This window comes from Carettochelys insculpta, chromosome 2 (assembly GCF_033958435.1).
Source record: "Carettochelys insculpta isolate YL-2023 chromosome 2, ASM3395843v1, whole genome shotgun sequence".
In the NCBI taxonomy this organism is placed as follows: domain Eukaryota; kingdom Metazoa; phylum Chordata; order Testudines; family Carettochelyidae; genus Carettochelys; species Carettochelys insculpta.
The window spans coordinates 76,896,635-76,909,042 of record NC_134138.1 but is presented as its reverse complement, the minus strand read 5'-3'; positions in this window follow the sequence as shown (position 1 = coordinate 76,909,042).

The following is a 12,408-nucleotide window of genomic DNA, read 5'->3' as shown; positions in this document are numbered from 1 at the left end:
GGCAGGAGATGGATGGCAGGAGATAAATCACTTGATCATTGTCTTCTGTTCTCCTTCTCTGGGGCACCTGGCATTGGCCACTGTCGGCAGACGGGATACTGGGCTGGATGGACCTTTGGTCTGACCCAGTATGGCCATTCTTGTGTTCTTATGTACAGTGCAACAAAACAAAAAATATACACATATGTGTACTGTACTATCTAGCACAAATTTAGCTTGTAGACATGAGAAATAGCAGAGCACTGCACTGCACAATTAGAGGTTTTCTGCTTAATTACCTACATAAAATTATAAAAACAAAATAACAATTTAAATGCAGTGGATTAAGGATTTATCTTATGTTTTACATGCACAGTACTCGATAATGCTTTGTGCATACAAAGGATTTTATGACAGATGTAGATTATCCTTCAAATATGATGAGCACCATGGTCCAGAAAACTCTATAATCACTTAAAGAAGTCTGAAGAAATGGGTCTGTCCACGAAAGCTCACCACCTGATAAATTATTTTGTTAGTCTTTAAAGTGCTACTGGACTGACTTTTTGTTTTGGTAGAATATAGGCTAACACAGCTGTCTCTCTGTTACTATAATCCCTTGTAGCCTATTTCCCAGAACTGTCAGATTAAGGAGATTTATGTATTTGTATCTTTGTATTGAGCATATTTTAGGAATTTAAAACTTTGGTGATATATTTTCATTAACAGGTATACAATTCAATTTGTTTTCTAATGGGCAATGTGGGTGTCAGATTAACAGTTTGCATAAATGGCTAAATTCTACTGAACATTGGCAAGTTTCACTCTGAGGTCAGATACCAATGGAAAAGTTTCCCTGAACATGGATTACAAGATTTGACCCTGCAACTGATACTCAGATTTCATTGGGCCTTTATTCTGCAGAAACTTATATATGTGCTTAACCTTATATACAGAATAATCCTATTATGCATGTGATCCTTTGCAGGATCATATTGTTAGATAGCCCCACTTGTAATGTTTGTATCTCCATGAATCTCTTCCCATAACTGGTATTTTAAGAAAGAGGCACACAAAGAAAAGTTGTGCTACTCATATATCATGATATTTCACTCTTTACTATGATGCATTCACCTGTGCTTATAGGACTGTCATAACCACTCCAAGATACTCCAGAGTGCTATTTGACATTACTATACAGTTGAGGCAAAAGGAGGTAAATTACAGAGGACACAGATCAGTCATACTCAGCTTCATAAACTTTTCTGGCAAAGTGTAACATAGGGTCTAGGGAATTAATTGACTTGTTAGACATATGTAAATCTGATTGTGTATGAATGCGTGGCTGCAAAGCATACCTTCTGTGGCAGAGTCATATTTTAAAAAAACACATGTAACCATTGTTCAAAAAGCTATCTCCTTATGTTCAGAACAGTATACTTTAAGACTGATATTTATTACACTGTAAAATTTTGACTTAACAGTATATGTGATTAAATTTTGTCTTAGTCAATTGGCTACTAAAGCCTAGAAGACTCAGGATGTATGCAGTCTGTCTACAAACTGTTGCTGTTATCATAGGATCATGGAAGAGTAGAACAGGAAGAGAAATCAAAGGATCATTTAGTACATTCCCACTCCCCACATTCTGGATGCAGGATTAAGTATACCTAGCTCACCTCTGACAGATTCAGAACAGAGTAGAAAAACACCCCTGATTACAAAGATTCCACAGTTGCCATCAGAAGCCTATTCTACTGCTTAAATAGCTGTATATTTAAAAAGATCAGACTAATATTCAAACCTAACCCTCCCTTGCTGCAAACTAAGTCAATTGTGCCTTGTCCTAATGTTAGTAGACCTGAGGAACAGCTGAATACTGTCCTGTTCATAACAAGCCTCCATATATGCAAGGATGCTTAGCCCATTGCTCTCTTCTTGAAACCAAATATACCCAGTTCTTTCTTCCTGTCTCCATAAATCAAGTTTCCTAAACCTTTTATAATTTTTGTTGAACTCCTCTGGAGTCCTTGTGGAGTAGACCACAAGCTAAATATGAGTCAACAGTGTGATGCTGTTGCAAAAAAGGCAAACATGATTTTAGGATGCATTAACAGGTGTGTCATGAACAAGACACAAGAAGTCATTCTCCCGCTTTACTCTGTGCTGGTTAGGTCTCAGCTGGAGTATTGTGTCCAGTTCTGGGCACCACAGTTCAGGAAGGATATGGAGAAATTGGAGAGTGTCCAGAGGAGAGCAACGAGAACGATCAAAGGTCTAGAGAACATGACCTGTGAAGAAAGGCTGAAAGAATTGGGCTTGTTTAGTTTGGAAAAGAGAAGATTGAGGGGGACATGATAGCAGTTTTCAGGTATCTAAAAGGGTGTCATAAGGCAGAGGGAGGGAACTTGTTCTTCCTTGCCTCTGAGGATAGAACAAGAGGCAATGGACTGAAATTGCAGCAGGGGAGGTTCAGGTTGGACATTAGGAAAAAGTTCCTAACTGTCAGGGTGATCAAACACTGGAACGAATTGCCAAGGGAGGTGGTAGAATCTCCATCACTGGAGCTATTTAAGAAGAGGTTAGATAGATGGCTTTCAGGGATGGTCTAGAAAATGCTTGGTCATGCCATGAGGGCAGGGGGCTGGATTTGATGGCCTCTCGAGGTCCTTTCCAGTCCTACTCTTCTATGATTCTATGATTCTGCAGCTTGTCTACATCTTTTTTAAGGTGAGGCATCCAAACAGAACTTTTACTCCAGATGAGGCTTCAGCAGTGTCAAGTGGAGCAGAAAAATTGCCTCCTGTGTCTTGTATATAATATTCCCATTAATACATCCAAGAATAACCTTTTCTTTTCGTTTCTTTTCTTTTCTTTTGCAATAGCATCACATAGTTGACTTATGATCAATTTGTGATTCAGTAAACCCCAGACATAATTTTCTGAGTATTGCTGCCTAACCATTTATTCTCTGTTTTGTATTTGTTAATTTGTTTCTTTTCCTTCCTACATGCTGTATTTTGCACTTGTCTTTAATGAATACCACCTCACTGATTTCAGAACAATCCTTCCATTTATCAAGATAATTTTGAATTCTAATTCTGTCCTCTGAAGTACTTGGAGCTCATCTCAGTTTGCTACAATCTACAATTTGTGTGTATCTATTCTCCAATTGACAAGCCAAGTAATTCATGAAAATATTGAACAATATCAGACCCAAGACCAACCTCCCTGTAATCTCATTTGCTACAGCCTCCCAACTGGACAGCAAACCAGATAACTGCTCTTGGAGAAAGATATTTCAAGCATTTATACACTGGCTTTATAGTACTTTAATCTAGATGATATAGTATGCATATAAAAATGGCATGTGTTGCTGTGTCAAAAGCCTTACTAAATTCAAGCTATGGTTTCCCTCCAATCCACTATTAAGAACTAATGCCACATACCAGAATATACCTGTGTTGACCTTTCATACCAAAGCTACTCTATGTTTTGGTAACGTAGCTTTAGAACCTGTTCAAGATGCTAATAAAGTGTCCTGTCTCTAATCTAGTCACTCATTTTCTAATGTGGTAGCCCAAGGACTACATACATATCCCCTTTAACAGTTGTGTTTTGAGGACTTACACTCAAAGGGGCTGAAGATGCCCACTTTGGATAACTTTCGATTTTTATCTTTCCCTTTTGTAGTTTAAAAATAAGGAAACCAAACTAAGTTCTTCAAGATTCAAGTTAGAGATATGTTAGTGGAGGACTGAGTAATGCAAAGAGTGATAAAATTAAAGGCTTCAATATAAAACCATCGGGCTATGTCTACATGGGCAGCCTCTGTCAACGGAGGTAACTATCAACAGAGAAACTGCAATAATAGCTCTGTCAAAAGATTCCGTCTGCTCTGTCGGCACAGAGTGTCTACACTCACCGGCCACTCTGTCAACAGAACTGTCGCCATAACCCTGGAAGCCAGGCTTGCATGGAGGGAAAGGTCCTCCTGGAACACAGCCTCTGTGCTCTCTTAAAGGGACACCCCCCTACCCAACCCACACTCCCTGCCCATGCGGAGGCTTGCCTACTTTTTGCAGGGAATGCTAAGCTGTTGCAGGGCTCCTTGTTGTTTGTGAAACTCAATGGTCTTTCCAACTACCTCACTGAACCTTCACCCTTTCTGACACCCAAACCCCACACCTGCCCTGACACTACACCCCTCCCTTGCCCAACCCACACACTACCAACCCATATACACCCCACCTGACCCCACCCTTCCTGACCATGCCATGGCAAAGCAGCCCTTGGGCATGCCCTGGACCACAGACCATCTCCTGCTGGCCCTGCCGCTGGCCATCAGTCTCTATGACCATATCTGGGAGGACGACTCTGAGAGACAGCCTGTAGAGCAGGCCCCCGATGGCATAGTGCCACCACTGCACTCACCCCCTCGGGTGACCAGGCAGATCTGGTGGCACTCCACGAGCTCCAGTTGGTGGGACCAGCTGGTTCTGGGGCAATGGAGTAACCAGCAATGGACACAGAATTTCAGGATGTGCAAAGACATATTCCTGGAACTGTGCAACTGGCTTGCCCACGCTCTGAGACATCATGATACCAACATGCAGCTGGCCATCCTTGTGGAGAAGGGGGTTGCACTCACCCTCTAGAAGCTGGCACTCACCCTCTAGAAGGTGCCCCCGACAACTACCGCTTCATGGGTCACCAATTCAGCATCAGGAGGTCCACCATCAGGGCACCATGATGCAGATAAAGAAACCATCTGGCCACGGGCTGTGCACAGCGGGAGACGGGACAGGAGGGGTGCAGGGGGAGGGGGAACAGTATGAGAGGGAGAGGGATTGAGGGGGGTGGGGGCAGAGGGGGACAGGGCTCGCTGTAGTTGTGAGGCCTTGTCCTCCATAGACCCTCATGGATGTGTCTGGGATGTGCCCACAGGTGGTGTGAACCATAAATGCTGTCTTGCTGTGGAGGCTGGTGCTGTTGCATGTATGCCTTCGTTGCTATCTTCAACCACATCAGCTTCCCCATCCAGGTACTGGAACACAGGCTGATACCTTAATAGAGAGGGCTACCACCCCCTCGTGGTGCAGGACCTGGTGAATCACCATGGACAACTCCTTGACATCTATGTTGGGTAATCGAGCTGCAGCCACAACTTGACGGTGTTCCGGAACTCCAGCCTGTTCCAGTGGATGGAGGCAGGCATCTGCATCTCCTGCCAGGAGCTGGCCATCGGGTACATGCTGATGCCCCTGTGCATCGTCAGGGATGCAGCCTACCCACTCTTCCCATGGATAATGAGGCCTACCCAGGGCACCTGGACCTCACCCAGGGTGACTCAGGCATGGAACCCCATTGAGCTCACCTTCATGCACCTGAAGGGGAGGTTCTGGTGTCTCCTGAACCAGCTGGACATGGGGGAGTGGAATGTTCCCCACGTCATGGCCGCCTGTTGTGCCCTCCATAAGTTGGTTGAGAGGAAGAGGGAGGACTTTCTGCAGGAGTGGGGGGCCGGAGGACAGCAGCCCCTGTGAATAGCTGTGTGCTGTGCCTAGCCATCTGATGCATGCTGGGGGGGGTCCACATCCGGGAGGCACTGCAGGAGCACCTCATCTGCAGACCATAATAACACTCCCCAGCTCACCCCTGGGGGCTACCCTGTGCTTACGGCCCTTCCAACCCCTCACCCTCAGCCCTCCTGGCTCCCCACACCACCCCCCTACCTGGACCCAAAAGGAAGCACACAGGTATGATCTTAAAACAACCAAAGCTTTACAACAAGAGCCAAAACCATTTGCCAAACAATAGGTAACTGTGAAAGACCTAAACCAACTAACTGTACAAAAACAAAAACCTCTGTATGCCTGCCACAGGTTCCCCATCTGCCTCTGTTCCAGGGCCTGCCTCGAGGCTGCGTCAGGGCTGTGAGCACAGGGAGGCATGGGGGCAGAAGTGGGGTTGGGCAGGGGTCAGTGGGGGTGCAGTAGGGTCTGGGGGGCATGGGTGTGGGCTACTTCTGCTACCCGCTTGCAGGGCCTGTAACAGCACCTGGGGCGTGGGCTCAGGGGCAATGGAGGGGGCAGGGGAACATTGGCAGTGGGGGCCAGGGGGCTGGCAGGGCTCCAGCATACCAGGCACCAGGTCAGCCATGCCTCAACCAGGTCCAGGGCACAGTCCACCCAAGCCGTCCACAGTTCCAAGGTTTGCACCCAGGCCTGCAACTGTTCTTGCTCCACCTGCAGCCACTCCTGGTCCACTTGCTGCCATTCCCAGGAAATAGTGTTCTGCTCCTTCATGGCAGGTGCCAGTTCCTGTAGCCATCATCTGCCAGGTGAGGATGTACCCTGGGTTGTGGGTGTGCTCCGGGTGGGGAAGGGTGATGTGTCCTTCCTGTGAGACAACTGTCCTGGTTCCAATGGCTCAGGCTCTTCCCTGGGGCTTCCTGGCTGGGTGGTGGGGCTGGCCTGGTCCCCAAATGGGGCAGATGTAGGGTGGGAATGAGGGAAAACTGGGGTCATACTGCTCTTCACAGCCCCTGCAGCCCACCCACTCTGAGCAGCAGCCCCTCCCCGGGACATGTGTGCCCATGCCCCCTTGATGGTGGGCCATGTTGGACTGGGACACTGCGGTATTATGGGCACTGGTGGATCACTGCCCCATGTCGAGCCAGCCCCAAGGGCTGGTGCCCCTGGGAGGGATGGCCATATAGCAGTCCCCACCTGTGGGCAGCAGGCATTCTGGATGCAGCCAGGGCCTCCCCGGGAACTCCTCCAACATGCATGCAGCCCATAGTGCTGTCCATAGGGGTGGGTCATGGCCATCGCCAGTGGCCATGGCCAATAGTGGGGAGCTGTGCCCAGAGTGGGGTGTGTGGGGTGGGCCTGTTGTCTGGGTGCCTGGCATGCTCCCAGGCAAGGCAGGAGTGGGTCACTGCCTCCTCCCAGGGTCCTAGGGGTTAGGCAGCTGTGTCCAGAGGCCACCTGCGGGGTCAGGGTGCTATGCCTTGGTGGTGCATGGTGCAGGTGCCAGAACCGGGACGAGGGTGCCTGGCAGGGCCATCCCATCAGGAACCATAGCTCCCCCTGGCTCCCCCTGGTGAGTGTGCACTCCCCCGAGGGGATCTCACTGGGGGGAGCTGGGAACAGGTTTGTGGATGTCCAGGCTGATGCTGTGCTGCTGGAGGACAGGGCAATGGTCAACGTGCCCTGCTGGAGTCGGGGTTGGTGGTTGGAAGGTCCTGTGGCTCTGCAGAATATCCCAGGTCTGAGGTGATGGCCTCACTGGTGGAGACCTCCTCACCAGTGTCCACCGTCTCCTTGCCGGGCACCCCAACATCGCCCTCCAGCGTGTGATGCAGGGCATCATAGTGTGGGCAGGCGGGGACTCGTGCTCCCGAGCTGTGCTGGGCATCCCTGACACACGTCTAGCCCTGGTGCAGCTCCTTGATTTTTGCACACACCTGTTGGAGGGTGCTTGATGGGTGCCCACGCTGCAACAGGGCTCCAGCAATGCGACTGTAGTCGGGGTGTGCTGGCACTTAGTGCTAGGGTCCTTGATGAGTGGCTTGTCTCCCCAGAGGGCTAGTAGATCCTGGACCTCAGCAGTGGACCAGAATGGTGCCTGCTTTAAGGTCCCACTTGCAGACTGCTGGGATGGCTCGCAGGGCTCATAGGAGGGGCCAGAGAAGTCCTGGGCAGCATGTGCCATGGTTGTTCTGGCTGAGGAGTGGCAGCTGGGGCGTTGGACTGAGCACATGCTGCCAATATGTGTCCATGCCCCCAGCTTACTACAAGGGGCTTCTTGGATCCCTATTGCTTTGAGGGCAGGTGGAAGCATCAACCATAGATTCCCACTAGCTGCAGAGAGCATCTTCCAGCTCTGGCTGCCAGCCTTCATGGAGGACCCACTCTCTCGACAGATCTTTCTACGTGGACACTCAGTCAAGAAAACACTGTCTACCGAGGTGTTATACCTGATCAGAGAGAAGAGGTATAACACTGCCAAAAGAACAGCTGAGTTATGTTGACATGCTGTTGACAGAGAGCTTTAGCCTTGTACACGCTCAGGGAATCATCTGCCAACAGAAGCTACCCATGCAGACACAGCCTTGATTAAGAAAATAGGCATTACATTATAATCCACAGAGGCACATTCTATGACAATATGGTGCATTTATAGGCTACCAGTGTCTATAGAAGGAGAATGGGTAAAATCCTCTCTCTAATGGTACCTTGGTGGAGGATGGGCATGCCTAATCTAAAGTTATAATCTAGAATTATAGTCCATTATAATAATAATGCCCCTTAAATAACAATAATAATCCTTTCAGAATAATCAATGTTAAATAGCCAACTGGAAAGTAGAAAATATCAATTTAATTGTCAAAACACCTTTACAATATGACTTGGTGGCTTGACTAACACAGAAAGTTAGCTGAAGTATACCTTCATGCTAAAACAAAGTTCTGACTGAACAAAAAAATGCCTGACAGACCTGTGGTTTTTTTTAATTATATCTATGTACTTATATGGTCCTCTTCATGGTAGCATCAGTGCATCTTGTTATTCAAGATTTCCATTAGTTTCAAAACTTAAGCCTTTTAGTTGGTTCACTGAGCGTTCCAAAATTCCAGCAGTGCATTTTGATGTTTATTCTGATGGTGTCTTAATATTTCATTTTACATGACGAATGGAACAAAGGGCAAATCAAAACCCTTATTATGCAAAGGCAAAAAAAATAGGAAGGGAGTCTATTGCCTGGCTTGACCCAAGTGAAACCTTTTAGTATTAATTGGTACAAGTTTCTTCCCCATGTTCAAAGATAGAACAGATAGAATTCTGCCTTTTATGGTGCTAATGAAGCCAAATACAGTCCATGACCAAATGAAACTTTAAACATAAAAGCAGAAAATATTGTGCTTTAGGGCTGGTAGTATCCTAAGCAGCTACCACTTTATTCTGATGCTTCACCACACTGGGCCCCTTTGAAAAGAAAACCTTTAACAGATAAATAGATCCAAGTTTCATATGCAGCTATAGTTCCCCCAATGAACACCCAGTTTGTCCTCTATTCTCTGGGTAATTCCCTCCATCTTAGCACTTTTGCCTCCTCTTCCACACATGGCCAAGTATTCATTCCGCTCCCTATGGTTAGAGCAGCAGCAAATGATCTCACTCTTTCCAGTCCTTGTCATTGGCCCATTATTAGATGGAAAAGCTAGCACAAAAATGTCAATAATAATTCAGAAGAGGCAGAAGTATGAAACACATATTTCTGTTCTGCATTTGGGATAAAAATCATAAGTAGTCATCATAATATGATGATTAAACTCAATTTCCATTCCACTAGTTACCTGGGAGAATGTTAGATGGTAGCTACTGAAGTTAGACATTTCTAAATCTTCTGGTCTGGATAACTTACATCTAATGGTTTTAAAAAAAAAGCAGACAAAGAGCTCTCTGGACCCTTAATGTTTATTTTTCAGTAACTCATGGAGTGCTGGGAAAGACCTGGAAAGATAGGAAAGAAGCTTATGTACTAATATGCTTTTTCTGAAAAGGAAGGTTAGTAAATCAAATGATCTATGTGACTAAAGACCTCTCAATATCACATCAGTTACGGACAAAATAATGGAATGGCTCATACAGGACTTGATAAAAAGGTTTTATAGAAAATAGATCCTGTCAAAAGAATCTGATATATATTTTACAGGGATTATAAATTTGATACATTAAATAGTGTCCCTGTAATAGTCTTAGAATTCTGCAAGGTATTTGACTTGGTACCACACAATATTTTGATTAAAAACAAAATATGGACCACATTAAATGGATTATAAACTGTCTAAATGACAGGCTTTAAAATGCACAGCTGGAGAGCCATCACTGAGGGAAAGTGTTTTATTAGGGTTCTGTAGAGCTTGATCCTTGTCCCTTTGCAAAATATTTTTTATCAGTGACACCCCCGCTCAAACAAATCACTTGAAATTTGTGGATAGCACATGAAGTTGGCAGAGTGGTAAATAATGAAGAGGAAATGTTGTTATGCATAGAAAACTAGATCACTTAATAGGGTGGGTGGAAGCAAACTGTGCATTTTCATATAGATAATATTAAATTTATATCTAGGAATTAAGAATGTAGGTCATACTTTGCAGATGAGAAGCTATTCTGGGTAAAAAGTGACTGAAAAATAAAACTGTGGGTTATGGTGGATAATCAGTTGAATATGAGCTCCCAGTGTTGGAATGTGGTCAAAAGGACTAACCTGATCCTTGCCTATATGAATAGTGAAGTCTCAAGTCAAAGTACAGAGCTTATATTACCTCTCTTTTTGGCACTAATGCAGTAGATGTTGGAATGCTCTGTCCAGTTCTGGTGTCAACAGTTGAAGGAGTATAACAATAAATCGGAAATGGTTCAGAGAAGATTCATGAATATTATTAAAAATTGGAAAATATGGCTTATAGGCACAGACTGCAGAAGATGAACTTAGTTTAAAGAGATTAATGTGTGCCTTGGTCACAGTCTACCATTACCTATGTGGGAAAGAAGTTGAAACTAGATAACTTCAGATGGAAATAAGGAGTGAATTTTAACAGTGAAACTAATTAGCCATTGAAATGATTTATGAATGGTTGTGATGGAGTGTTTACAACTGACAATTATTAAATCAAAATTGTATGCTTTTTTTCTAGAAGATCTGCTGTAGTTTGATCAGGAGATGAGGAAAGTACTATGGCCTGTATCATGCAGACAGTCAGACTGGTTGATCCCAGTGGTCCCTTTTAGATTTGGAATCATATGTTATTCCAGATCAGTGGTCCTCAACCAGAGGTTGAAGACAGTTTCCAGGGTTCTTCCAAGCAGCACCACCATTAGATCTGTGGGGACTTAGGGCAGAAAGCCAAACCGCACGCACGGGGCTGAAAACTAGAACCCTGAGCCCTGCCCCATGGGGTTGAAGCTGAAGCCTGAACAACTTAGGTTCCAAGAGGCCCTGTGGCAAGAGATTCCAGGCATTTGAACTGCTTGCTACCTCCTAGTGCCAGCTCTTTTTTTTTTTAGATATGCAGAAAAACAGTAGTTTTGGCTCACATGGGCCAAGTTAAAAAAAAAAAAAGAGTCTGTTCTACGAAGGCTATAATCTGAAGAAGTGGGTCTGTCCCACGGAAGTTCATCACCTAAAAGTTATCTTGTTAGCATCAGAAAGAAAAACAAACATTGAGAATCCCTGTTCTAGGTCTCCTGAAGTAGATACTAGACACAAGGAGACAAATCCATGTTTGAGTCAAAAGCATCCATGTTTTTAAGATTAATTAGGTGAAATTAAGGATGAACGATAATTGTGACCACTTTAAGCTTCTGTACTATCAATCTCAGCCAGTAAATTGATACAAAAAGGGAGGTAGAAAAAAGATCTGTAAATCAGCTATAATTTTATGTTCTTATACAACCCTGATATTTGTGTAGAAGACAGCATCTGTGTTTCTTTATTGTCTGTAAGAGATAAAAAGCAGATTTATTATTCATGATTATTGCTATTTTATCAAATCTGCTGAGCAGTCTTAGATGAGGAGACGGGGAATTTAAAGTTCTGTGATAGCAGGGAAGTTGCTTGGTCAAGTCTGGTTCGGTGAAGCAGGATGACTAGGAAACCCAGAAGCAATACAGTGTTTGGAGGCAGCTAAACTGTAAGATCTGCTCCATGAGAACTTAGAATAGCTGCTCCATAATGCGCTGTTTAATTCAACACTTAGCCAAGAAGCAGTTGTGGAGAAGCGTGCTGATGGGAGCAGGTTAGAGGCAATTGTACGTTCTCAGAACAATACATAGCACCCGCACCCCGTTAATGCCCAAAAAAGAGATGCACCGCACAAATGAAACCAGGACAAGGGAGCTGCAAGATTCCTAAATACTTCCAGTGATGCATGGATTAAAAGTTCAAAGCCTAAGAAGTCTATCCTTTGGGATCAGCTCCCCAAAGCAAAGCAAGATACCTTATGACAGGGTCGCTCATCTCCTGAGAGGCTTCTGTTGGCCGGGTGTGATGTTACAGTCCTTTTTCCAGGCATTCCCCTAGGATTGCGATGTTATTATACCTTCAGCATCTCCATGCTCCCACCAAGTTACACAGATGAACTCCTTCCAGGGCAGTAGAGAGTTCAACAAAATTGTTCTCACTGGAATCTTCAGCCCCATCTCTGAGCCTATTATATAAACATGAACTTTTCATGGGGCTTTTTAAACAAGTCATGTCCTCTTTCTGGGACTTAGGTGACTCCAGATTGGCTGGTGAGGGGAAATGTGGGCCAACCTATGACTACAACTCCAAATGCTGGGACCTCATAAATAGCAGCCATATGCCACTTCCTTCACATGAATGATTCTCCTCACCTATAATTGGAATTCTTTCCAC